This window comes from Triturus cristatus, chromosome 1_1, assembly GCF_964204655.1.
Source record: "Triturus cristatus chromosome 1_1, aTriCri1.1, whole genome shotgun sequence".
NCBI classification, from domain to species: domain Eukaryota; kingdom Metazoa; phylum Chordata; class Amphibia; order Caudata; family Salamandridae; genus Triturus; species Triturus cristatus.
Genome location: NC_140579.1, coordinates 446,677,492 through 446,703,880, shown reverse-complemented (window position 1 = coordinate 446,703,880; position 26,389 = coordinate 446,677,492). Strand labels below are relative to the sequence as shown.

Below are 26,389 nucleotides of genomic sequence, written 5' to 3'. Positions count from 1 at the left end.
TTGACAAGGATGTCCAGCTCCTCCCTTGTGAACTTTGGATTCTTATCGGTGGGCATGGTGTGGGGTGAGGGTGTGGATGGTTGTGGGTGTGTGGGTCTGAATGTGACGGTGTGTATGTGGAGAGGGGGTATGTGTGAAGGGGTTTGTGTGTAGGTGTATATGTTTAGGTGGATGGGTGAGGTGGTTTGTGTGTGCTCTGTAGCAGTGGTGAGTCTGTTGCAAAGGCTCATGGTTTGTGTGTGTGGTCCCTTTTTATAGGTCCATTTGTGGGTGGGGCTCAGTTTGAATTTTTGGTGGGTGTGTTATAAGGGGTGGTTGTGAGGTTGCCCCTCTGTTTGCCTTTTTGGATGTGTCCAGGTCAGTCCTTTTCATTTTTTGTGCAGTGTAGACGTGTTTTGTGGTGTTGTGCGAGTCGAATAGGCCCTCCTTGTACTGTTTTACAGTGTCCGTGGTTCAGTACGGTACAGTGGTACGAGTCGTACAGCCACACACCTCCATGCGTTGTGTATGTACGGCGCGTACACGGACATTGCTATGTACAGTGCGTACACCCCATTGCTTCTGTACCGTGCGGGTGCGTAGACCGCCAGTGCGTATGTACGGTGCGTACCCCCAGCGCGTATGTATGCACCGTACCCCCATAGCGAATGTATGGTGCGTACCCGCAACATCGCGTACCCGCAACATCCACCGCACATACGCGATGTTGGGGGTACGCACCGTACATTCGCTATGGGGGTACAGTGCGTACATACGCGCTGGGGGTATGCACCGTACATACGCGCTGGGGGTACGCACCGTACATACGCGCTGGGGGTACGCACCGTACATACGCGCTGGGGGTACGGTGCGTATCTGAGGGGGGGTACAGTGCGTACCTACGCGCTGGGGGTACGGTGTGTACCTGGAGGGGGTACGGTGCGTACCTACGCGCTGGGGGTACAGTGCATACCTACGCACTGGGGGTACGCACCATACATTTGCGCTGGGGGTACGGTGCGTACAAACTTCGCTTCATAGCGGGCAAAGTCATTCCCCGTGTACGGGACGTTTTCCGTACGAATCGTAAATTGTAACGACGGTCCGGATCGTACTAGTACGGTCAGACTTCATTTTTACAATTTGTACGGAGAAATGTCCGGGTCCGTCTCGTACTAATTTTCCCGCTACGATTCGTACGGATCGGGCCGATCCGTATGTACTTTTTCCCGTACGGATCGTACTTCACGGGTCGGATGTGACTTGTACGATTCGTACGGAAAAAAATACGGATACGAGTCGTACGGAAAAAGAAATACAGGATCGGAATCGAACCCAAAATATTAAAAATATAATTATAAAAATATCATTACATCAGAAAAATATTATGAATAAAACTAACATACATGCTAAATGGTAAACCATAATATTTTATTATTCTAACTCCAAATCCAACTAAACTCAGGGAAAGTGCAGGATAGTAAACCATAACAATTTACTATTCTAACTCCAAATGCAACTAAACTCAGGGAAAGTGCTGGATGGTAAACCATAACAATTTACTATTCTAACTCCAAAACCAACTAAACTCAGGGTACGTGATGGATGGTAAACCATAATAATTTAGAATTCTAACTCCAAATCCAACTAAACTCAGGGAAAGTGCAGGATAGTATATCATAACAATTTACTATTTTAACTCCAAATGCAACTAAACTAAGGGAAAGTGCTGGATGGTAAACCATAACAATTTACTATTCTAACTAAAAATCCAACTAAACTCAGGGAACGTGCTGGATGGTAGACCATAATAATTTAGTATGTGAACACCAAATCTAACTAAACTCAGGGAAAGTGCTGGATGGTAAACCATAATAATTTACTATTCTAATTTCAAATCCAACTAAACTCAAAGAAAGTGCTGGATATTAAAACATAACAATTTACTATTCTGACTCCAAATCCAACTAACCTCAGAGAAAGTGTTGGACGGTAAACCATAATAATTTATTATTCTAACTCCAAATCCAAATAAACTCAGGGAAAATGCCGGATAGTAAACCATAATAGTTTACTATTCTAACTCCAAATCCATCTGACATCAGGGAAAATGCTGGATGGTAAACCATAACAATTTACTATTCTAACTCCAGATCCAAATAATCTGAGGGAACATGCTGGATAGTAAACCATAATAATGTACTATTCTAACACCAAATCCAACTAAACTCATAGAAAGTGCTGGATGGTAAATCATAATAAATTACTATTCTAAATCCAAATCCAACTAAACTTAGAGAAAGTGCTGGATGGTAAATCATAACCATTTACTATTCTAACTCCAAATCCAACTAAACTCAGGGAAATTGCTGGACGGTAAACCATAATAATTTATTATTCTAACTCCAAATCCAAATAAACTCAGGGAAAATGCCAGATAGTAAACCATAATAGTTTACTATTCTAACTCTAAATCCATCTGACATCAGGGAAAATGCTGGACGGTAAACGACAATAATTTACTATTCTAACTCCAAATCCAAATAAACTCAGGGAAACTGCTGGATAGTAAACCATAATAATTTACTATTCTAACTCCAAATTCAACTAAACTCAGGGAAAGTGCTGGACGGTAAACCATAATAATTTACTATTCTAACTCCAAATTCAAATAAACTGAGGGAAACTGCTGGATAGTAAACCATAATAATTTACTATTCTAACTCCAAATCCAACTAAACTCAGGGAAAATGCTGATTGGTAAACCATAAAAATGTACCATTCTAATTCCCCAAAAAATAAAATCAAAACAATAAATATTTATTACCCCTTTCATTTTTAAAATTAAAAAATATATATCCTTAAAATAAATATTATTATTAATTATAATTTTTCTTTCTAAAGTTCAAAAACAATTATTTAAATATTAACAAAATTAAAAACTATTTACAGTTAATACTTCATACATTTTCAAATTAAAATTAAGAAATTTTCAAAATATTAAACTATTTTAAAATAAATTAGAGAATGAATAATACATTCTAATAATTTTTTTAAAATTGTAATTTAAAAAAAATTAATATAAAAATAAATTATTTATCTACATTTACAGTAATATTTTCATCAAATGTTATTAATATTTTTTTATATTTTTAAACTTGTAACAAATCTATTATTTTAATGTAATTTATTATCCTCAATTTAAAATTTCAAAAATATAATGAATACATTTTTATAATATTCAATATTTTATACAATTATTTAAAATAAATAATTAAATTTATTACAGAATGTGTACAATTGTGCAAATTATAAAAAAACACATTTATTTAATCATATTTAAGTACATAATTTCGCACCAATTTTAATTTTGAAATCTTAAAAATATTTTATTTCATGTAGAAATACAATTTTAAATTTCAAATTTAAATTTTTGAATTTTTTATTTCAATAAATATTACTATTTATAATGTAGTACTCACAATATTTTTTAATTACTACCCACCCTTACTCCTTATAAATCCAACATCCCGCTCCTAAAATATATACATATTTTAATAATTTATTAAATTTTAAACAACATTTTTAAATTACTACCCACCCTTATCCCCTATAAACTCAATATCCCGCTCCTAAAATTAATATGAAAAAAATCAAAATTAAAAATTATTTCAACTCATTATTTTTCTATAAACATTAGAAATTTAAAAAACATAAAATAACAATTAAAACACTAAGTTTACATCAAACACATAACATCGATATTACTTACATTGATATTTTTTAATCTGTATTTTTAACATCGATATTTAAAATTTCGATATTACTACACAGCAAAAAATTTGATATTTTTTACATCGATATTACGATATTTCACACCAACAATATTCTTACCTCGATATTTATGTATGTATATATTTTTACGTCGATATTCTATCTGCACCCTGGCTCCTCAGGCCATTCCATTTGTTTAGAGAACACAAGGCGGTTCCTCTTAGCAGGTTCCTGGTTTCACTTTTAGAGCTCCCAGCAGCCTCCCAGTGAGTGCTCAGGTCACTCATTGCAGTGCTCCACAGCCTGCATTGGCACTGCTTCTAAATTGGGAGGTCCCACCGAAGCTGTATTGTGCAGACTGGACCATCATTCTAAGAAGACCACCATGTTTAGAATCAATGTGGTGCTAAAGCCTGGGAGAATGAGTCAGTTACTTCAGCCTCTGGTACTTGTACACTGAGACTAACAAGGTTTTTGTGATCACTATTGGAAAATATCCCTGCTTGGGGTTTTCCCCCAACTTTCTGCTTTTACTTCCTAGTTTTCTGACTCTCTATTTGTTGACCTTAGGACTCTGGGCGCTCTACCACTGTCATTCATTGCTAAAGCGTGTGTGCGTTTTCCAAACATGTTAATAGTTGGTGTATCCCTGGTTGACTTATTTTGAAATACCTGCAAGTCCCTTGTACAGTGGTCTAATATACCCAGAGCCTGTATTTCAAATGCTATTAGCTGGCATACAGCACGGATTGTGCCATCCACATAAGTAGCCTTTCAAACGTGTCTCGGGCTTGTCAACGAAGGCCATTTCACTTGGCATTTAAATATGCTTGCCAAGGTCTATTCTTCTCGAATTACTACAGCTAAGCCACCGCCAAGGTAGGTCCTAAGGGTTCCTGAAGGTGGGGTGCTATGTAGGTAAAAGATAGAAAGGGGATCCACATGGCCTGGGTGTGACTAACACTGCATTTCATTGTCACTACAGTGGGCCTGCTCCTCTCATAGAGTAACATAGCGGATTCATTGAAATACTTTCCAGCTGCAGAAGGGTAGACTCATGATGTTTCACATCTTTGGATTAGTAATGACAAATCCTCTTCACTGCTAGTGGTTGGATTTCGCATTACTAATACAGAAGTGCCACTTCTAAAAGTGGGCACTCTGCTGCTCTACACTTTTGTTGTGTCTGACAGCCTGTCTCCAATACACATCTGTACATTCCCCATAGACAGCCATAAAACAAGGGGCACTCAATTACAGTTGCAGGCCTCTGCAGTATGGTGGTTCCTCCTAGGCAAAGGAGGGGGTGTGGAGCTGACCCCTGGGCTTGAATAGCCAGGGTCCCGCTCCCACTAAAGATACTAACCGACCTCCCGGGGTCATCAGGCAGACAGAACTGGATTGAAGGGGACATATGAATTCCAAAAATCACTCTTTGATCTATCCTCCCTTCAAAAGCATTTCAGGTTATAAGTACTGGGGTTGCCCCTTAGAAGGGCAGAAATAGTTTTGGGCTAGGATCTGACTATCAGCCGAACCAAGCGTTGCACATTGCCAGAGGAATCTGCTGTTCGACAGGAGGAGACTGATACTGGAGGAATTGTAGCATGAGCTGGCCTGTTGCTTGCTTGTACACTTTACCAACTTGGACTGGCCTGTAACCTATGGCCTTCTGCTGCGCTAAGAAACCTTAAGTGCGCTCTCCAAGAGCTTATTGGCTTGCCTCTGGATCTTCTGGCGGTCTCAGGGACATCAGACCCAGCAAGTAAGTGGCATCGCCAGTTGTGTTACACCTCACAGTGCGGCACCTTGAAAGTAAACTGCACCACTGGTGTGGGAGCATCACAGTGCGGCCTCCCAACTCCATGTGCCTAATCGGAGCCAAACAGTCCCAATACCACCACTCGGCGCTCCTTAGAGGCGATCTAGCGTCGCCCCAGCAGGATGAATCCGGGCCTGAGTCCGGGTCGAGCTGTTGGTCCCAACATCACAACAAGGAGTTCCTTAGAGCAGATATAGCGCCGCCTCTGAGGGCCGCATCTGGCCGAGCGGTCCCAACAGCACAGCTCAGTGCTACTTACAGCAGATATAGCGCCGCCTCTGCAGACCGCATATGGGCCGAGTGGTCTCAACAGCACAGCTTGGAGCTTCTTACAGTGGATATAATGCCGCCTCTGGGCCGAGCGGTCCCAGCAGCACAGCTCGGCGCTCCTTACAGCGGATATAGCACCGCCTCTGCAGGCTACATCCTGGCCGAACAGTCCCAACAGCACAACCCAACACTCTTTACAGCGGATATAGCGCTGTCTCCGGGGGCCGCATCCGGAGTTATCGGTCTCAACTAGGGGTGGGTGAAATTTGTGTAGTTGCGCTACGCAAAACTCAGCGAAACGGTAAAAAATCTCCGCGAGCACGCAGAGTTCCGCGAACACGTGGAATTGCTTGTTTCGCCCGTTCGCGATGCTTTTTTCCTGTTCGCGAACGCTGTTTGCGTGCTAGGGAGAAATATCTCGCGAACACGAATTTTGAAAGCGCGAACAAGAAAAAATTCTACGAAGCCGCCGAATTTTGGGCAATTCCGCGTTCTCCGCTGAACACGAAATTACCCAAATTCCACAAATTCCGCGAGCGCAACAGAATTTACCACCCAGGCCTAGTCTCAACAGCACAGCTCCGCGCTCTTTACAGCGGATATAGCGCTGTCTCCGCGGGCTGCATCCTGAGTTAGTGGTCTCAACAGCACATCTTGCCTCTCTTTACAGCAGATATAGTATCACCTCCATGGGCCCCCTCCGCCGTGCCGGGAAGCCCACAGGCTCCTTGGAACGGAACATAAAGAACATTTTTAGTAGTGTTCGTGTGGGGGCCAAGGCCATTGTCCCACATTTGGCAAGAGGGCGCCCCGAGCACTACGGCATCAGTGTACCCTCCCAGCAGCTCTCGTTTTGCTCCGTAGACTGTAGTACTCCAGGTGTGGCAACACCAAGGCTTTAAGTGAGCCGGGTCTTGCCGGTGCTCAGCAGACTCCAGCGAGGTGATGCCAAGGCATATGTAATCGTAGTGTTGTTTTGATCAATGATGCTCTGTATAACTGTGATAATCCCAGTTTGATGGATGCCAAAGTGGGCATAGTGTTGATGCCGTGTTTGATCAATGTTGGTCTGCACAACTCTGCTAATCAGTGGGGGTTACACGCTAAAGCAGACACAATATTGATGCCATCCTTGATTAGTGATGCTCCATAGAACTGTGTGAACCCTCGTGTGACGCATGCGGAAGTAGGCCCGATAGCGGTGTTGTGCTGATCAGTGTTACTTAGCATTACAGTAATGGATCATCAGCTGTGGGTTATGTGGACGCATCCCTAATGCTCATGGGTTCGTTCACATGCGTGATACATGCCAAAGTGCATGCAATCTTCATGCGTGTGTGATTTGTTTTGTTCAGCATAACAGGATATTCAAATGGTGATATCTGACAATGTATGCATCATACTCATGACGTTCTTATCCTAATGTGTAGTTAATATAACTTTACATTTCTACATATCGTCTGCTGTCTTTTCTTGCAGCGCATTCAGTGTGCCGCTGTGTGTGTACGGGTGACATACTAATGTTTAAAAGTCACCTCGATGATAAGCTTCTCTGTTCTGTGCCAAGCTACCAAAACGTGAGCACAGGTTATCTTTCATGTGTGGCTTCCTTACCGTGGCACAAGTCGTCAGGTCTGCCTGGCTGAGGTGATTGCCCTAGCCAACCAGAAGCGGCCAGGTGTGACAATCACGAATGCACATCCACCGAAAAATAAGTGCACTTCCTTGCCACGGCTGGTAGACCACTACATTACTTTGCCAATGCTATTCTTCATTCATTATTATCCTTTTTTTTTCATCCTGGTGTTTAAACTTTGTCTTCGGGTTACAGTAATTCAGAACCGATTCTCTGCACCAAAAACAGCCATATTATTCTGTCATGGTCATTACAAAGGCCTCTATACCTGTTCTAAGAATACCTGCCTGTCAGGAAACCTCTGCTACACAATGGTGATTTTTAGGTAGAAGCTGTATAGCATGCATTTGGCCACCATGTTTAGGTAAAGGCATGTTATTTTTTCTTCTTCTTCTAGTTTTCGTGATATATGCTTGCAATACAAACAAATTAGTCAAAATAACCATTGCACCGCCTTGCCAAAGCCAGACCTATTGGCTTTGCCAGTGCTTGTGTGCATTTGTGACTATACCTGAAGTGTAAAACGTGGAGTTCTTAGGCAAAGAGAATGAAATAAACAAGGGCCCTAAAAATACTTAAGACGGCACTGCATTCAGATCTATCCAAACCACTGTTGTGTCTTTAACACATGTTTACTATGGCTTGCTCACAATTGATGCAGTTTCTGACTATATTAGTACTAGTGTGGCTCTGTACCTCCCTAATGTTTGTGGATAACAGGAAGGTTCTGGGTGTGTGCTGTCCTTTCCTCTGCCTGTCCTCGGCTACTCCCTTGACACTCACGTTTAACAAATGCATATAGGTCAGACTCGTGGTGCTCTTCTATTCCCAACACGGGGTTACACTGCCACCTAGTGGAGACGATTTTTATCGTGGTTAAACCAACTGCACGTGCGGCCAGTACCGCGCATGTGCAGCACACGTGTCCTGCTCTTCAGTGTGGCCTGGATAAAAAATTAGCTAGCATTCACGCCAAGAATTTTCAATTCTATTAAGGACACGGAGGCGAGGATTATGCTTCTCTTTCCTATTTATTGCTACTCACAGCAGCCAATGAAAACTTTTCTTATGCAAAACAAACTACATTTCCCATGATGCATGCACCACATCACTTCCTGCAGAGCCCCATAAGAGCCAGTAATACCGGAACCAGTCCTCTTTCTTTGCTGCGAACAATAAGTCCAATAATTATAACAAAGTTCAACAACAGCTTCCAACGTGGAAGAAACCAGACCAGCTGGGAAGAACGTCAACTTCAAGCAGGATTACGACTAATCCATCTTCTTATCGGATCCTGAAAAAACAGAGATAGAACAACCCGTAACTTCTGTATAAACAGAATGTATATGCAAAAACGGGTGGGCAATAATTACAAACACTGTAATTTAACCGGGTGGGATAATCCTCACCTTCGTGTCCTTAATAGAATTGAATATTCTTGGCGCGAATGCTAGCTAATTTTTTATTCTATTACAGGACCGGAGGCTTTGTATTATGCTAGTTTAACGCTGATTAAAAACAACAGAGGATATGTCACCCACCGGTTTATAATAAAACTGTTTAAATGTTGACTCAGAGGACCAATCTGCAGAATGCATAATATCTTGTACAGTAGAACCCAACATGAAGGTCTTAGAGGCCATAGCGCCTCAAACAGAATGTGCACCAAAGACCTGAGTATCTACACCCGCCTCCTGCATAACATTTTTTAACCATCTGGCTATAGTAGCCGCAGTAACAGGTTTGTATGGCTTCTGCAGAGCAATCAACAATTGTACGACACCATCAGGTCTGGTAGACCTGGTACAGTCTTCATAAGCCTTGAGGCATTGGACCACACAAAGTTTAGCATTGTCGGGGAAAGCATGATAATCTACACTGCGTGACATAGTTTTAGTTCTAGACGTAATATTAAATGAAACTCCCTCTGGAGTAAATACTCTACCTGTAATATCAAGAGCTTTAACATCCGAGGAACGTCTACTAGCCGCTAAGCATAACAACATGGCCAGTTTGGCCGATAATTATTTCCTGGATAACATATTGTTGTCGGCCCATCTGCTAAACAATGAGAGAACCAGCGAGACATCCCACAAGGAAGAATACTTAGGTTTAGGTGGATTAGCTACTCTGATACCCTTTAGTAGTTTACATATTAAAGGATGCATTCCGACAGGTTTGCCCTCTGAGAGTGGCCCGCCGATATGGCGGAACGGAAGTTGTTAACAGAGCGATGCGCTAAACCTTCCGACGCTTTTTCTGACAGGAAGTTTACAATAAAGGGTAATTCTGCCCCCACGGGATCCACATGCTGTCCCATGCACCAACGAACCCAGCATCCCCAGGCTGAAGAATATCGCTTCCTGGTAGAGGGGGCCCACGCTTGGTTGATGAAGTCTGAAGCTTGTTCCGAAAACCCTGGCATTTGCCAACGCTGCCTGAAAGTCTCCAGGCCATCAGAGACAGATGCCCCGATAGGACCATCGGGTGCCTCTCTCCATGAGGGTCCTGGAGCATTGTCGAGGACCATGGGATCCTCCTGGGGAAGTCGCTACTCGCCTCCAGCAACAACGGGAACCAAGGCTGCGACTTCCACAAGGGAGTCACTAATATCACTTCCGCTTTCTGGCGCATCACCTGAGTGAACATGCGCGGAATGAGAATGAAGGGTGGAAACGCATAATTCAACTTCTGAGTCCACTCCTGTGCAAAGGCATCCATCGCCAGAGCCAATGGGTCTGGCCTCCAGCTGAAAAACATCGTCATTTGACGGTTCAGCCTGGAGGCAAACAGGTCGATCTCGCAAAACCCCCATATCTCCTGCAACCACTGGACCACCCGTGGGAGGAGTTGCCAGTCGCTGTAGTCCTGGAGGTGTCGTGAATTCCAATCCGCCACCACATTGGACTGACCCGGAATGTATTCTGCTATGACTGAAATCTGATGACTCAGGCAATAATGCCAGAAGGCCTTCGCTATCTCTATCAGCATTGAGGACCTCGTGCCCCCCAGTTTGTTGATGTACCGTACCGCCGATATGTTGTCCATCCGAAGAAGGATGCAACATGAGACCTGCCTGGGAGATAGTGTCCGGATCGCAAAAGATCCTGCGAGGAGCTCTAGACAATTTATATGAAGATTTAACTCTTCTAGGGACCAACGTCCCCCTGTGGAAATATTTCCGCAGCGCGCTCCCCAACCCCAACGACTGGCGTCGGATTCTATGACTACCTCCGGTAGAGAGCCGAAAATCGCTCTGCCGTTCCACGCCTCTACATGGGCCAACCACCATTGCATCTCCTCCCTCACTTCTTGGGAAAGAGGGACTACGTCTGTGTATGAAAGACCCTTCTGCAGGTGTTGAATTTTGAGTCGTTGAAGGGCCCTGTAGTGTAGGGGTCCCGGAAATATTGCTTGAATGGATGACGCAAGAAGTCCCACTATCCGGGCAATCCCCCTGAGGGAAACCATCTGTTTGGTCAGGAAGGAGCAAAGCTCCTTCTTGATATCCCGAAGTGTGGAATTTGGAAGACTGAGCTGGGCCGTCTGAGAGTTTATGACGAACCCCAGAAAATCTATCGTCTGCGTGGGACACATAACCGATTTTTGTTCGTTGATCACGAAACCCAGGTTCTGCAAGATACGAATGGTCATGCGCAAGTGCTGAGTTGCCAACGCCTGAGACTGCGCCATGATGAGCATGTCGTCCAAGTAGACAATCATGCGAATCCCTTGTTCCCTGAGGTAGGCTACGACAGGTTTCAGAACCTTGGTGAAGCACCACGGTGCTGAGGAAAGTCTGAAAGGAAGGACCAAATATTCGTACCACCGGTTCCGCCATTGCAATTGAAGGAATCTGCGATGGGGACGATATATGGGAACGGACAAGTAGGCGTCCTTCAGGTCCAGATGGACCAACCAGTCCCCCTGCTTCAATAGGTCTGCCAGCAGATGGATCCATCTTGAAATGCTTGTAAGTAAGATAGTGGTTGAAATCCTTCGAATTGAGTACCAACCTGTAACCACCGCCTTTCTTCTGCACCAGAAAAATATTGCTGCAGAAACCGCGAGAGCCCTCGTCGCAAGGAGCTATCGCGTGTTTCTGCAGCAATCCTATTTCTGAATCTATGAAATCGCACTCTAGTTGGGAAAAAGAAAGCTGTCTGGGCCGATGAACCTGACAAGGTGTCTGAAAGAACTCTAGATGGAACCCTTGAACTGTCTGCAAAATCCAGGGGTCTTGTGATAGTTGAACCCAATTGTGATAAAACTGCTGAATACGTCCCCCCAATGGGAAAGGAAATAAGTCTGGAGCGCTCACTTGAAGATTCGGTGTTCTGGAATCCTCCCCGATAGGATCCCTTGTTAAATCGTCGCTTTTTGAAGCGCTGCCTGGTGGGGTAGAAGGTGCCACCGCGGGTAGAGTCCCACTCTCCCCTGCCACATCTGAAATCTCCTCGCTGAGGACCTTGGGAGAATTGACGGCCAAACGAGCGCCCCGGCCTCATCCGGCCCTGTTGAAAACCCCTGCCTGGAATACCCGTTTGATTCCCGCCTGAGCTTTGTCCAGGGTCGTGAAGGTGCCCACGTATTTCGCCACATCTTTGACGAAGCGGTCGCTGAATAGGTTTCCGTCCGCCAATGGGCCAGGCTCCGCCGCCGCCAGCTCCGTAAGGTTAGAGTCCATGCGCATCAGGATGGACTTCCTGCGCTCCGTGGAGATTGCGCAGTTGGCATTACCTAATAGGCAGATAGCCCGCTGGGTCCAGCCCGCCAATACATGGGAATCAATAGCGGTTCCCGATTCCTGCGCCTCTAGAGCCATCTCTCATATCTTGGCTAGGGGACCGACCACATCAAGAAGCTTGTCTTGGCACCCTCGCCAGGTGCGATCTATACCCTTCTTAGGGTCCTTGGCAAACTTTAAGGAAAGTTAGCAGACTGGAGTCAATTTCTGGCGTTTCCGCCACCTTGTCCGAAAGATCCGGTCGGGGACATTCAGACCGCAGTCTGTTGCGCACTTCCTTGTCGAAGCTCTTGCGCAGATTCTCATGCAGGTACGCTGCCACCTCCGGGGCAGGCAACCAATCCGAGGATCTAGGGTGAACAATATCTGAGGGGTTGAAGGTGAAAGGCGTAGGGGCCGTCTGTGGAGTCTCCACATTCTTAGCCTTAGATTTCTTCTTGGGAGGGGAATCATCAGGGGTGTCCGATGAGGTGGAACCAGGTTCCGAGTCAGTATCCTGAACCCTCTCCCTCTCTGTCGCAGGGCGCGGGAGGGACGAGTAAGACGCAGAATGAGGCCAGGACTTAGGCCGTGGCTCCTCTGTCGGATGTTCAGTTGGGGTAGGGAAGCCATGATGCTTCGCGAACCTCTCCAATTGCCTAGTAATAGGCTTCAATGCAGTCGCCAATGCCTGCTGCACAGTTCCCGGAACTGCCTTCTCCAGGGCCTTGACTGACTCCTGCACGGAAGCGTCCAGGGCCTCAACAATATTTTCCTCGATGGAAGGTGTACCCACTTCCTCCTCATACAAGGTGTCATCCTCCTCATAGTGCACCCAATTTTCCATGGTGGAGCCAAATTTGTAGACGTATTTGCTCATAAGGCAACAGTAAGGAGGAGTAACGGGGGGGGGGGGGGGGAGCCAACCCACAGCACCACAGCACCGGTACCTAGCTCCTCAGCCAAAGCTGTCTCTTAATTATTACAGCCCACAGGGCGTAGTGGAGCCAAAAGAGCAAGAAAAATCAGGAGGTGTGCTCCCTCCAGGCCCAGGTCGTTTTTGCAGCCAGCCATGCGTAATGGGTGCTCTCTGTATGGAAGCCAGCCTGGAATGGCCAAAAACGAAAGAAAAACAACAGAAAATGGGCAGTTACGACGTGCGTAGCCCAAATCCTACCAAAAATAGCCCAATTGGGTAACGCACGTGGAAACCAAAACAAAAAACGAAAGTGACTGGCTCCTAGCGCACCGGCTTATTAGGGGAGCCTTCGCGCTATGTTGAATAGTAATATGCACCCACCGAAGGCGGGGCGGTACCGTGCTGTTCTTAGAAGTGAAGCGCTCAACGCGCTGATATGCAAACTACAAGGCGCGCTTGGCCGAATATCACAAATCGTCGCAATGCCCCCACGCACCGATCGCCGCACACAGTGCGCTAAGCCCTGAGATATCCCCGCTCCCAGCGGGAGCTCCGTAGCGCCCAGGGCGCGAAATCTAGCTTGTCCCGCAAGTCGGGCAGTTATGTCAAAATGCCAAGCGGCGTTAGTGAAGCTTTAACCACTATAACAAAGCGCCGCTGCCAGCAAATAACTCAATCGTTTAAATAAAACATTTAACATGTCAGTAATCGAGAGCTCAACATCTGTCTGCGTGAGCAGCAAAGAAAGAGGACTGGTTCCGGTATTACTGGCTCTTATGGGGCTCAGCAGGAAGTGATGTGGTGCATGCATCATGGGAAATGTAGTTTGTTTTGCATAAGAAAAGTTCTCATTGGCTGCTGTGAGTAGCAATAAATGAGAAAGAGAAGCATAATACGAAGCCTCCGGTCCTGTAATAGAATCCTGGTTCTCTTGTGCTCTGATTCCTCACCACTGAGTCTCAGCTTCTCTTTCTCTTCCTTCCTTCCTTCCTTCCGAGGGCCTGCGGCTGCTGCTTACCTTCGAATTCAAGGCATTCTGGGCCTCAAGCTCTTTACTTTGGCTATGGCGTAAAGTGGCTGCAACCTGAGCATAAACTGCAGAATCTTTAAAAGGAGCAGATTTCCTCTACTTCTAGGCTGAAGGAGGCAAAATGATTGGAGCAGGGTTCACGTCCCTAACCACTCTCAAGCAACCACTGGCTCTCAAAGGCAGACAAGCCCTAGTTGGAGCGTGGGTCAGGCCCCAGCCAGACTGGCACCCTGCTCGTGTGGGTGAGAGACGAAGCGCTTGGAGGGGTGCTGCTTGGACAGCGCTAGACCGAATCGGCTTGCTTCGTGTCACTCTGTTGCCCTCACTTCTCTGTGTGAGCCCAATACTTTTCTAAGACCTCGGACACACTTGCTCTTTTTAGTTTACATAAGGACTCTTCCTCCGGATCCTCTGAAATTTCCTCCCAGAACAATTCCACTTTCATTATTAGAAGTGGGTGACATTTTCAGCTAAAAAAAGAGACAATATCTTGAAAGGAGACTTGCCCCGCTGCCATTGCTTCAGCTAGGAAAGCTGCCTGGCAATGATCTTGCATTGTTATTTGTCCAGCCGTCCCAGCTCTTCTCTGTGGACAGCATTCCTCTTCTCTACATTTCACTGTTAAAAGAGAGAGCTCAACATTTAAACAGTTTTATTATAAACCGGTGGGTGACATATCCTCTGTTGTTTTTAATCAGCGTTAAACTAGCATAATACAAAGCCTCCGGTCCTGTAATAGAATAAAAAATTAGCTAGCATTCGCGCCAAGAATATTCAATTCTATTAAGGACACGAAGGCGAGGATTATCCCACCCGGTTAAATTACAGTGTTTGTAATTATTGCCCACCCGTTTTTGCATATACATTCTGTTTATACAGAAGTTACGGGTTGTTCTATCTCTGTTTTTTCAGGATCCGATAAGAAGATGGATTAGTCGTAATCCTGCTTGAAGTTGACGTTCTTCCCAGCTGGTCTGGTTTCTTCCACGTTGGAAGCTGTTGTTGAACTTTGTTATAATTATTGGACTTATTGTTCGGAGCAAAGAAAGAGGACTGGTTCCGGTATTACTGGCTCTTCTGGGGCTCTGCAGGAAGTGATGTGGTGCATGCATCATGGGAAATGTAGTTTGTTTTGCATAAGAAAAGTTTTCATTGGCTGCTGTGAGTAGCAATAAATAGGAAAGAGAAGCATAATCCTCGCCTCCGTGTCCTTAATAGAATTGAAAATTCTTGGCGCGAACGCTAGCTAATTTTTTATCCAGGCCACACTGAAGAGCAGGACACGTGTGCTGCACATGCGCGGTACTGGCCGCACGTGCAGTTGGTTTAACCACGATAAAAATCATCTCCACTAGGTGGCAGTGTAACCCCATGTTGGGAATAGAAGAGAACCACGAGTCTGACCTATATGCATTTGTTAAACGTGAGTGTCAAGGGAGTAGCCGAGGACAGGCAGAGGAAAGGACAGCACACACCCAGAACCTTCCTGTTATCCACAAACATTAGGGAGGTACAGAGCCACACTAGTACTAATATAGTCAGAAACTGCATCAATTGTGAGCAAGCCATAGTAAACATGTGTTAAAGACACAACAGTGGTTTGGATAGATCTGAATGCAGTGCCGTCTTAAGTATTTTTAGGGCCCTTGTTTATTTCATTCTCTTTGCCTAAGAACTCCACGTTTTACACTTCAGGTAAAGTCACAAATGCACACAAGCACTGGCAAAGCCAATAGGTCTGGCTTTGGCAAGGCGGTGCAATGGGGCTCTTTTCAATGAAGTCATTTTTAGGTCTGTCCAGAGGCAGGTGTCTGCTAGAGCTCATGTTATGAACAGTAAAACATCTACAGAGAGCAGTCATTGGTTGCTTTGGGTGAGCCCTCTTTATCTATTGGTTGATTTCCATTCACATGCTGAATCAGCAATAGAATACGTGAAGCATGGACCACGTGATCGAGTGACCTAGTCATCTGCTTCTGAAGCGCTGTATTCTCTTCGTTTATTGCCTTGCCATAAAAAGACAGTTACATCCTTGTGTATTGTTCGCAGCCTATCCATCAGAAAGGCCTGCGCTCCCTACAGCAGACGCCTGCGCGTTACTGACCTGTGCGCTGCTTGCGCTCTAATACCAACATACTCACTGTAACTGAAATCAAAGATTGGAGTCAGCGGCAGCGTGTTCTGTGTTCAGGCGGCTCCCCTCTGGATTGGGGCCCACTTTCTTTGCAATGGATCATCTTCTGTTTTTTATGAAAGCTGTAAAAAACTTGTTATATACTCTATAGTATTTATTTATCTTATATTGTGCCCATCTTTATTTGACATACTCAATGTGCAGTTTCTCCTTTTAGCGCCAGGAAGCCTTTGTAGGCACTGTGTTCAAGAAAATGAATAATAACAAAAAGTGATCCCTCACAGCCTCACCTCTCCCTCCCAGTGGATCCAGGTACCCAATGCGTCCACGCGAGCACAGAGGAAGAGTGGGCAGGGACACTGGCCAGCCACTACTCCATCCAAGTGGAGGACAGCTGGAGACAAAGGAAGGGACCCCCAGTGCAAGAGAGACACAGGCAAAGGAGAGAGACATAGAGACATGCACAAGAGCTTCCAGTTGCACTGACACACCCAGGCCCCTCCAACTGTGAGTCCATGATATTCTCCACCACAGCCACTTTCTCATTCCCCTGCACATCAAAGCTGTCTCCTTGATTCTTGAATTCAGCAAGAAATTAAAGACCTGACTCTTCACCAAGCCTGCTCAGCCTTGGTCCATACAGCTCCTGCTTCAGCACCAGGATACCCCTGGGTGAGTTGTGCGCTACACAAATACTCATAACATACCATTGTGATGCTAAGAAGTCTTGTGATGTTAAACAGTGGTCCACATCCCCAGAACTGCAGTCACACTCCAAGAAGATTATTGCGCGACACTACCTACGTTTCAAGACACCAGTTCCATATCCCAAGAAGCCAATCGCAAAACACTATGCCCACATCCCAAGACAACACATCTGTAACACTTGAAAGTGATTCCAAAGCCACGCACTAACCATCCAAGCTCCAATGTACATGCATCAAGGAATGAATGCTGCAAGAACATCACATCCCAAGATTTCCCCCTCCAATAACACAGAAGATAATGCCATAATGTGCACATATTCTCAGACACCACAATATGCATTAAAAAGTAATTTAATCCCACCCCACCTGCATAAAAACACTACCCCACTAATAATGATGCAACATAATGCACATGCCCCAAGATATCCTATTTTTTACACAAGAAAAGGACACATCCTAAGAAGAAAATTCCATAACATCACACAAAGACACTGAACCCATGACCCAGGAAGATAATGGCAAATTACCCTACCTACTTCTAAAGAGACCACATCCAGATCCAGAGAATGTTAAGCAAAGAGCTGCACCCACATGCCAAGGCACCACGTCAATATCAGTAGGAGATAATGCCACCACATCCCAAAACAGCACATCTAAAACCAAAGCAGAAAAAAAGTTAATACAACATTCCTTCCCATTACACCACCCCCTTAACCACAGAAGCTTATTCGAAACATCATGACGCCTTCAAAGGCACCACATCCATATCCCTAGGAGATAATGCCAAAACGCCCCGCCAAGATCGAAAAACACTACAACTACATCCAAAGCAGACCCTACCTTAATACAATACTCCATCCCATGACTCCGCACCCTTAACCACAGAAGACAATGCGAAACACCATGACATTTCAAGACACCACATCCATTTCCCAAGGATAATGATCAGCACCATCCCCTCGATTTGCTGTGTGCAGTCAGGCCCTGAACAGAGGCCGCTGGGCCAAGTACTCCTCCCACTCCAGGTAGGTTTTCTTCACCAGCTTGGCCAGTTGGTGGTAGCGGGAGAGGCTCCTCATGGACACTTTCTCCTGGAACACCATCACCAAGGAATTCTTCCTGTCTGCCAAAAGGTGGTATGTGGCCATCCGCACTTCCAAGGAACACCAGTGGCTGGGAAGGTAATGGTGGCTGACCAGACACCACACATTGGCTCCTATAAGTGCTGTCCATGATGTTATCCGAGATGTCTTTGCCCTCCTCGAATTCCCTGCCATGCAGACGCACCTTGAACAATGGCAGCCCCCTCGCTTCAAAGTTGGGCAGGAACTCCCAGACAACCCAAGCCTCATTGCAGCTGTTGTAAGAGACAAAGGCATCAAAGTCATATTGCCTCTCTCTGTCCTGCCTCCCACGATAGTTCCACCAGGTCCATAGCACGTAGAAGCGATATAGGAGGGACCAGCGCACCTTGTGATACAGAAGGATCGTAATCAGGAACAACATGTTGAAGGAGAAAGTCCCAATGAAGAGTGGGTAACCTATCAGCAAGCTGCAGCCTTTCTCCAAGAAATGAAGATAATTCAGCTTCTGTGACCCAACAGAGCATGTCTGAATTCCTAGCTGTGGCACGCTCACTTGGGGGTGGGTGGTCACCCATCCTCTAATCCAGGCTTGTTCACACAAACAATCCAGGGGTACATCCTTCAGGTAGATGTAGCGCATACTTTCCACGTGGTCAAGTAGACCTTCCTGCAGGGTTTTCACAGGCTGGGACTTCAAGATTAGGAGTTCTAGAGAGACAAGGTCTCTAAACATGGTGTCTGTAAAGTCCTCTATCCCAGAATCCTCCAGGATCAGGGTTCTAAGGTGTGTCAGGTTCCAGAACAGCTTCTCAGGAGTCAGGAAACTCCTCTTTATGTCCAACTTTAGGTTTCTTAGATGGAGATGACGTAAATTGTGAAGATAATACAGGCTGTTATTCAAGGGGCTAAAGGATTTATAGAGAGGCATATCTGCAGATGAACTGTAATACAAATATTCAACTTTAGTAAAAGATGGGAGCCCCAAGCCTTCAGTCTCTGTGCTCCCAAGTGGTAAACATTCCAGTATGTGGTTTTCTCGTAGGTGAAGTTCGTTCACAAATTTGAAGGGCCTATCTTTGCACCAGCGAATATAAATCACTGAAGCACTCATGTTAAGGACTTCAAGTGAGCTGCAGTCATTTGTGCATTTCAGAATTATTGCAGACTTTGCTTCCAAGGTACGAACAGTCAGCTCTTTCTGTTTGATTTCAAAATTCTCATGAGTCTCATATGTGATGGATAGCTCCTGAAGCTGGTTCAGTGCGATCAGGGAGCTATTGTCATTTTTCAGTAAATTTCCCCTGAGACCCAGCACCCTGACACTACTCAAGTAATCAAAATAGAAGTTCTCAAGCAGAAAGAGTTTATTGTAGTCCAGCTGCAGAGATTGCAGCCTGTCAAGACCAACAAAGGTGTCCTTTTCCAGGGACACAAGGTAATTAATACTGAGATCCAGTGTTTCCAGATTAGCCAGGCAGAAGAGCCGCCCGGAGCCGATATTGGTGATGAGGTTGAAAGACAGATCCAGGTGTGTGAGGTTGGACAGAACATCGGGGGTCCCGGGTGCACACGGGTCTAGGCTTTTATCTTGTTTACAGAGAGAACAAGGGACCTCAGGCTCAGCAGTTTCTTTGCCATATCATTTGTGAAAGCTCTAAAGGAGGTTGCTGGAAATGTTGAGAGACAACAGCATGGAGCATCCTTCAAAGGTCTTGGGAAGTCTTGAAATAAAGTTGAGCGACTGTCAAGTTCCTGACTCCTAGCCGAGACACCACAGTGCAGACATCTTTAATTTTCAGATAGTCCTGATTTTTCATGGCATTAAGGGACAGCATTTCAATGCTCTTTATTCCAGACCAGAGAAGCTCGATGACCTTGAGACCAGTCGCATCTACCTTGAGGACAGTAAGATGAGGGAAGTTGCAAAATGCATTTTTCTCCACACTTTTTAGATCATTGCTTGTCAAATCGAGGGTGGTAATACTTGGAGAGAAAACTGTGCTCTTCATGGGGTTGTTTGTCTCAATGCAGTCCACCCCCTGTGCTGCAACAATACCATTCCTCTTGATTTCCAGGATCTTCAGAGAGGCCAGTGACTGAAGCATAGTGGTCAGGCTGTACAGTCTATGAACCTCATTCTCAGATAAGGCTATCACTTGTATTCTATGTAAGGGTTTAAAAAGATTTCTTTGAAAAGCTGTATCAATTTTCAGATTTCTGAGTTCCAAGGGTGTTAGATTCTCCAATCCGCCAAACACCTGATCATCCATGTCTACGGGTTGAGTGTGCCTGGTATCTCCTTTGATTCCCAGATGTCTCAGTTTGGCAGCACTATTGAAGGTTCCTGCAGAAACATAAAACGATCCATACAAATAGAGCCGGGTCAGGTTCCCATACCCCGAGAACGAGCCTGTAGGGACGGTTGGCACGTCTAACACCAGGCAGAGGGTGTCCACGTCCACTGGAACCTCTCTTAGATCCATCTCCATGTTCCCCACTGTGCTGCATTTGCTGAAGACCCTGAACCCCTCCAAGGGGAATCCAAAGCAGGTCGGGGCTAACACTCCCGGGGACCTCAGCTGGTCCCACTGGTAGTTGTCGCACGTGGCAGTGACTGTGCCTGACACGATGGTCCAGCAACCGGCAACCACTGTGCAAACCATGGCCACAGAGAACGTTCTCAGCGCCATTTCACACCGCTGCTGTCTCATCAGTGGTTTGAAGTGCAGGTGTCTGTCTGAGCGGCGGTGGTTGTCTGTATGTCTACCAGACAGGGTTATCTTAAGATTCAATGAACCGCCTCCTTCCTCTGTTCTTTGTAGTTTGAAGACACAACATGCCTCTCAGTAAGGTACTGAGACTGAATTGTTGCCCGGTGCAGTGGAAGTTCAATGACTGGTTCACACCAGGGTTTGAAATAAATAATATCCGTTGCAACACATTAACTGGGGACTGGATGTCACACATGAAAGGCGTGGTTCATGAATTTACATAAAAAAAAACCGTACACCAGTTGTACACCACTTTACAATGTACTTTGGCAATTGTACACAATAATCCTTTGGTGGAAGTAGTGGTAAGCGGTAAAAGTAGGTATGCCGCTCTCTAAAATAAGTGACACATCTGTAGTGTCGTGAGGAAGCGTCCCAGAGCAGCTCCTTCTGCTACATGGGTGTTCCTACATTTACACACACACCCATCCCTCGAAGCTGGTCAGGTGATATGTCCTCCCTTCAGTTTCTGCCAGTTCTCTCTGTGCCATTGGTAGTCGATGCCCACAACACTTGAGTGGTATCAGTGTATAGCTGAACCCCAGCTTGTCGCCCTGCTTTTGGTGAAACTGGCTCAGATCATTGGACTACCGATGACATCATGGCCTGCAGCCTACTCCAGCTTCAGGAAGCCGACATTCTTCCTCCTGTTGGTTGGAAAAGGGGCCTGTCCCACATGGGGGCACCTCAAACTAGTGTGGCCCATCCTGCAGGCACAACCACCCCTACCCTTCACCAAGCACGAGTAAACCATCGGCCTGCCACAACTCTCCCCACAGAGAAGAACAGGAGGGCCTCCTGTACATCCCCTCCCACCCCAGAACCAGAAGGACGCCACTGTATTGAGAGTGACGTCACCGGATGACAGAGTCAAAGCCACTACTCAAGAGTGGTCCTGCTCCAGCAGGGCCATCGAGAAGAGACATTGCTGCAGGGTCTACATCCGCGTCCCTATTGGACAGAGCTGGACTTGGCAGCATCTTCCATGGTCACTGCCTGCTGCTGACTGGGCTCGGGTTACCACCATTCCAAGAGAAAAATACTAGGTGTTTGTTCTTGTTTACAGATTCTGCAAAGGCTGGGACATGGTACCAAATAGAACTTTAAAAAGTATGGTATGTATGCATTTGTAGCATGTTTTTTTTTGCTTTTGTTCACTTTTATTATTAGTCATGAGTCATTAACACAGCTCTATAACACATTTAAAAGTGGATTCTGTTTATATTGATTTGAAGTATGCTCAGACAAAGGCTAAAAATATCGGTTTGAGGTGATTTTCCTTATTTTCATACCTGCCGGGACATCAAAGTACTGGTTGTGCTAGTAGAAAACCGGTCGGGGCGCAACCCTAGACTTGGCCCATACAGCATCACCCACATCCCTGCTCTGCCTCCCGGAGAGTGTGTGCTGGGCCATCACAGACTCTAAGGAGCCATATGTACAAAGAAGTTGTGGAGTGAGGCGTTCCCCGTCATGACTTAACGCCTCAGTCCGCCACTTCAGAAGCTCAAGGCTTCACCATATTTACAAGTATATGGTGCAGCCTTGTGTTTCCCCCTGCGCTGGCGCTAAGTTTAGCAGCTTAGTGCCAACGCAAGCACCCTTGCACCACAATGCAAGGGTGTCTGCATGCAGGGGAAGATTGTTTATATGTAGGATGGTGTCCCTTCCTGCACATAATATAAACAATCTTTTAATGTTGTTTTGTCATTTTTTTGTGTGCAGCTCAATTCAGCAACATGGAGAAGAAAAAAAGAGGATAAATAAAGCATTTCTCCTGGTTTCACCAGGTTTTCCCTGGTCTTAATTTTGGCGCTGCCTCCTATTTACGCCACCCTTGTAAATAGGGGGCAGTGTCAAAATCAATGGGTGCTGGGGTGGAACGCCCACCGCAACACCCACTGCCCTCCTCTTTCACGCTAACCATAGCGTGAAAGGGGGCCTTATTTAAAAGGCAGTGTTAAGCCGCGCCAAGTGGCTTAACTCTGCCTTGTAAATAAGGCGAAGCTCCTATCGCCACAGGAACGTTGGAACAAGTGACGTTCCTGTGGCAATAGGGACTTGTACATATGCCCCAATGTTTTTTGCCCTGGGGTTTGTCGTCCTGTGGGGCATGGGCGGAGTTCTCTGATACAGAGTCCCATGTAAGGCATTTACTCAGTGGTTGCTGAAATATTGAAAATATGGTGGGGCATGTGCCCCAAAACTCATCATAAAGGCTGCGTCCCATCTGGCGTGTCTCCGGCGGGATCCTGGTGACTACAAGCAGGAAAGGAAGAAACTTCCTTCCTGCCAAGTTGACACGAATCCAGGTAATCCTGGAGCTACTCTCATGCTGTTTTTGCAGAAAGTAGCCCACCTCCTGCCCTCATACTTGTGCTGAACACAGTGCGAGCTGGCGGCAATTAAAATGGCATGGTAATGCCATTTTATTTATTTGTTTTTACCTTCTGCGCTTGCAGCAGGCAGGGCGATGCTCCTCCGCCCTTTAGGAGGAACAGCCACCGTATTCACTGTCACCTGTAGCACAGGCTGTCAAGTATCACACATTGTAAGTTGAAGTAAGTCAATTTAATGCCTGTCCCCGCATTTCTGCATTAAAAATGTACGTCATGCATAACCATAGCTGCTCTGTGCATTGCTTGAGGTGCTATCTGCAGTTTCCTGATGCCTTAGGCAGTCTGTTAGAGCTGGGCCTAAAGTCGAGGAAAAGTGATTGTGGTTTTAATGGACCCTGCAGTGGCTCAGCTTGTTTACATCATTGGTTCACACTTCAATTGAAACATTTTTTATATAGCGCATGGCTATCCGACTTTATGATGAAGTAAGTGCCGGGAGCAACCCTAGCTCTTTTGGCCGGCTAAGTTCATTCGAACAGGAGGCATTGTTTCCCATCACTAGCACCTCAGTTTTATTCCATTCTGCTTTAGATTCAGCTTTCTCCTCGCGACATCTGTCTCCTCCTCGTGACATCTGTCAGCTTCCTCCTCAGGGCATCTGAAGCCTCAGTGAACAGCACTACTTAGACAAACCAGCCAGATAGAGATGTCCAGCCTCTCACCACTAAAGCCAGCCTGGCTGCAGCACGGCAAAGACATTTGTCTTCATGGAAGTTTTTAATACAATGTACATGCCACCTGGGTGAGAAAGCAGGCGGGGTCCACTCATCAATTGGCTGTGGGTAGTGACACTTCGGTGCCTCAGACGGGAAGGTTGGTTTTCTGGGGACACTGAACTGTGTGCACCACTCAAACAAGGAACCCAGTTGACTGAGTGAGTGAAGTTGCAGCGACTGTCCTTATACTAAGAGTCATCTGGCGGTTCTGTTCACTTGCCCTTGTTTGTAATCTTCTATTTCAGGGGTTTCACAGCAGTTTCAGGCTATGTGAGAGCTTCTCATCACTCAGAGTGGGTAATCTGTGATATTTATCTCTTTAAATGGATGTTCTTACTTTGGTTTTATCAGTGATAGAGTCACTCAAGGCATCACGCATTTAGACGTGTGATGTAATTAGCAAACTATAATCATGGAAATGACACACATAGGCAGTCTGTAAACTTGACACTATGCTCTGGGTCAGACGCTGCTGAGGATGAAGTCACCCTTCCCTTGCCTACTCTTTGCACCCCACCAGGGCTGAGGAGGGAGGGGAGCACACTTACACCTGAAGGCCTGTTGCTCCTCCAGCCATACAGGGTTTAACAGCTCTTTAGAGTGAGAAATAGTGGAGCACAAGGTGAAACACTGTGAGACCCCCTAACCTAGACCTGAACCTGTTGTGTCAAGGCACCCCGTGGACGCTGACATCAGCAACCAATGACTGGCCATCACACCACCCCACTGTCCGCCTGTCTGAAGTGTTGTGTGAGTTAGCAATGAATTAACCCTTTTGGGTCCTGATGCACTCCGCAGAACTGTGACGTAAGTGTTAGAATGTAGTGAAGTGAATCTAGGTTTAGAATTCTGAGTTTGCGCTTACACTCAGAAGAATAAAGATGTGTGATACCAAGGTCTGTGTGTGGTGTAGTCAGAGGAGTATACCCAGGCTCGGGAGGACTCTGCAACTGGCAACAAGATAGGGGTTACGTAACCTGACAGGGCTGTCCCAGAGAGTTTGCCGTGGTCCAACAAACTGCTTTCGTGTGCCACGTGTGGCTCTGTTGAAGTGGAGAATCTACGTTTGCCGTATGTGGAGTCAAAGCCCCACTCCAGTTGGTGGGAAGCAACTAACGATAATGAAAGCTTCACTGAGAAGTCAACACATCGTTGGCCAGGAACCTGTTGGTAAGGCCATAAAAAGAGGCTCCTCGCCACTACGCATCATAGAGCTATACATCATACGGAACAATAACGCTAAAGGCGGATGCAACCAATTTTTCAAAGATCAACAAAGAGTGGCAGTAAATTGCAAAATAACGCTGCGATCAGAAGCACTGTGAAGCAGTGATAACTAGGCACAGAATGCACAATGAGTGGCAACAGCCAGGTGCAAAAGAACATTGTGGTTAGAAGCAGATATACGTGGAGAATCCAGGTACAGTGCAAAGAGGTGAAGGGGGAAACAGTGGTTTCAAGTCGGGTAATACCACGCTGTTAGGTTACAATGTGGACGTTACATCGTCTGCGTTGTTACCATGCATGGCATTACATCGCAAGTCATTTCAACGACTTGCTCTGTATGGCCCACAACAACAGGGAATGTGTTGGATTTTAAATCCAACACATTCCCTGCTGTTGACCTAACTGGAGTAGAAATAGTAATTTATATATATGATTCCTAAGTCCAGCGCACCATCTAGTGCAAGTTGTAGAAACGACTTGCGATGTAAAGCCATGCGTGGTAACAACGCGGACGGTGCAACGTCCGCGTTGTACCCTACCACGTGGTATTTGCTCGCGGTGTAAAGAGACATATTCGGTAAGGGTGGTAAAGACCCTGTGCAAGAAACAAAACCATTACTCACTGCCAAAGAAGACAAGCATTTGCAATGCAATAGGTCTCGCATTTACGTAAGTTTGAGCTATTGGCATTGTAAATGAAAATTACTGATTTTTATGAATTGGTTTTTAAAACATAAATAAAAGGCATTGCCATTTACAATGCCAAAACTTAAACTCGCATAAATGCGAGACCTATTGCATTGAAAATGCTCGTTTTCAATGGGTTTCTGGAATAGCACCTTGTTGGGGTGATTGGGGGGGCAGAAGGGGGATATTGTGCAAACAGCACGTCCTTGCCAATGTCACACATTATTACCACCCTAAGGTGTGCACGATGCACCCCGCTCCCACAAGGAGCACTGCATTTTTAGGTGTGCCCTTTGGTTTCTTGGCCCTCGTCTGTTACATCATAACATATATTGTGTGCTCATAAAAAGTTAGCAAAAAACGCACAATGCAAGAAGGGAAAACCAAGGAGTCACAACACGGCCGAAGAATAATGCAGAATAAATATATCCACAGCCATCATTTCCTAACCTTTTGTGCTCCGCAAGGAGAAAACGTAAACAAAAAAACCCAACAAAGTCGTAAACT

The 26,389-nt window shown here is 45.7% G+C and overlaps 1 long non-coding RNA gene and 1 pseudogene across 1 annotated transcript in view; both read right to left on the bottom strand.

The window, feature by feature from the left end:
* The window catches only part of LOC146870419 (uncharacterized), a 225,697-nt gene that overhangs the window by 167,388 nt on the left and 31,920 nt on the right, over nt 1-26,389 (bottom strand). The window lies entirely within an intron of this gene.
* Nucleotides 17,975-20,772, bottom strand: LOC146870420 (uncharacterized; annotated as a pseudogene).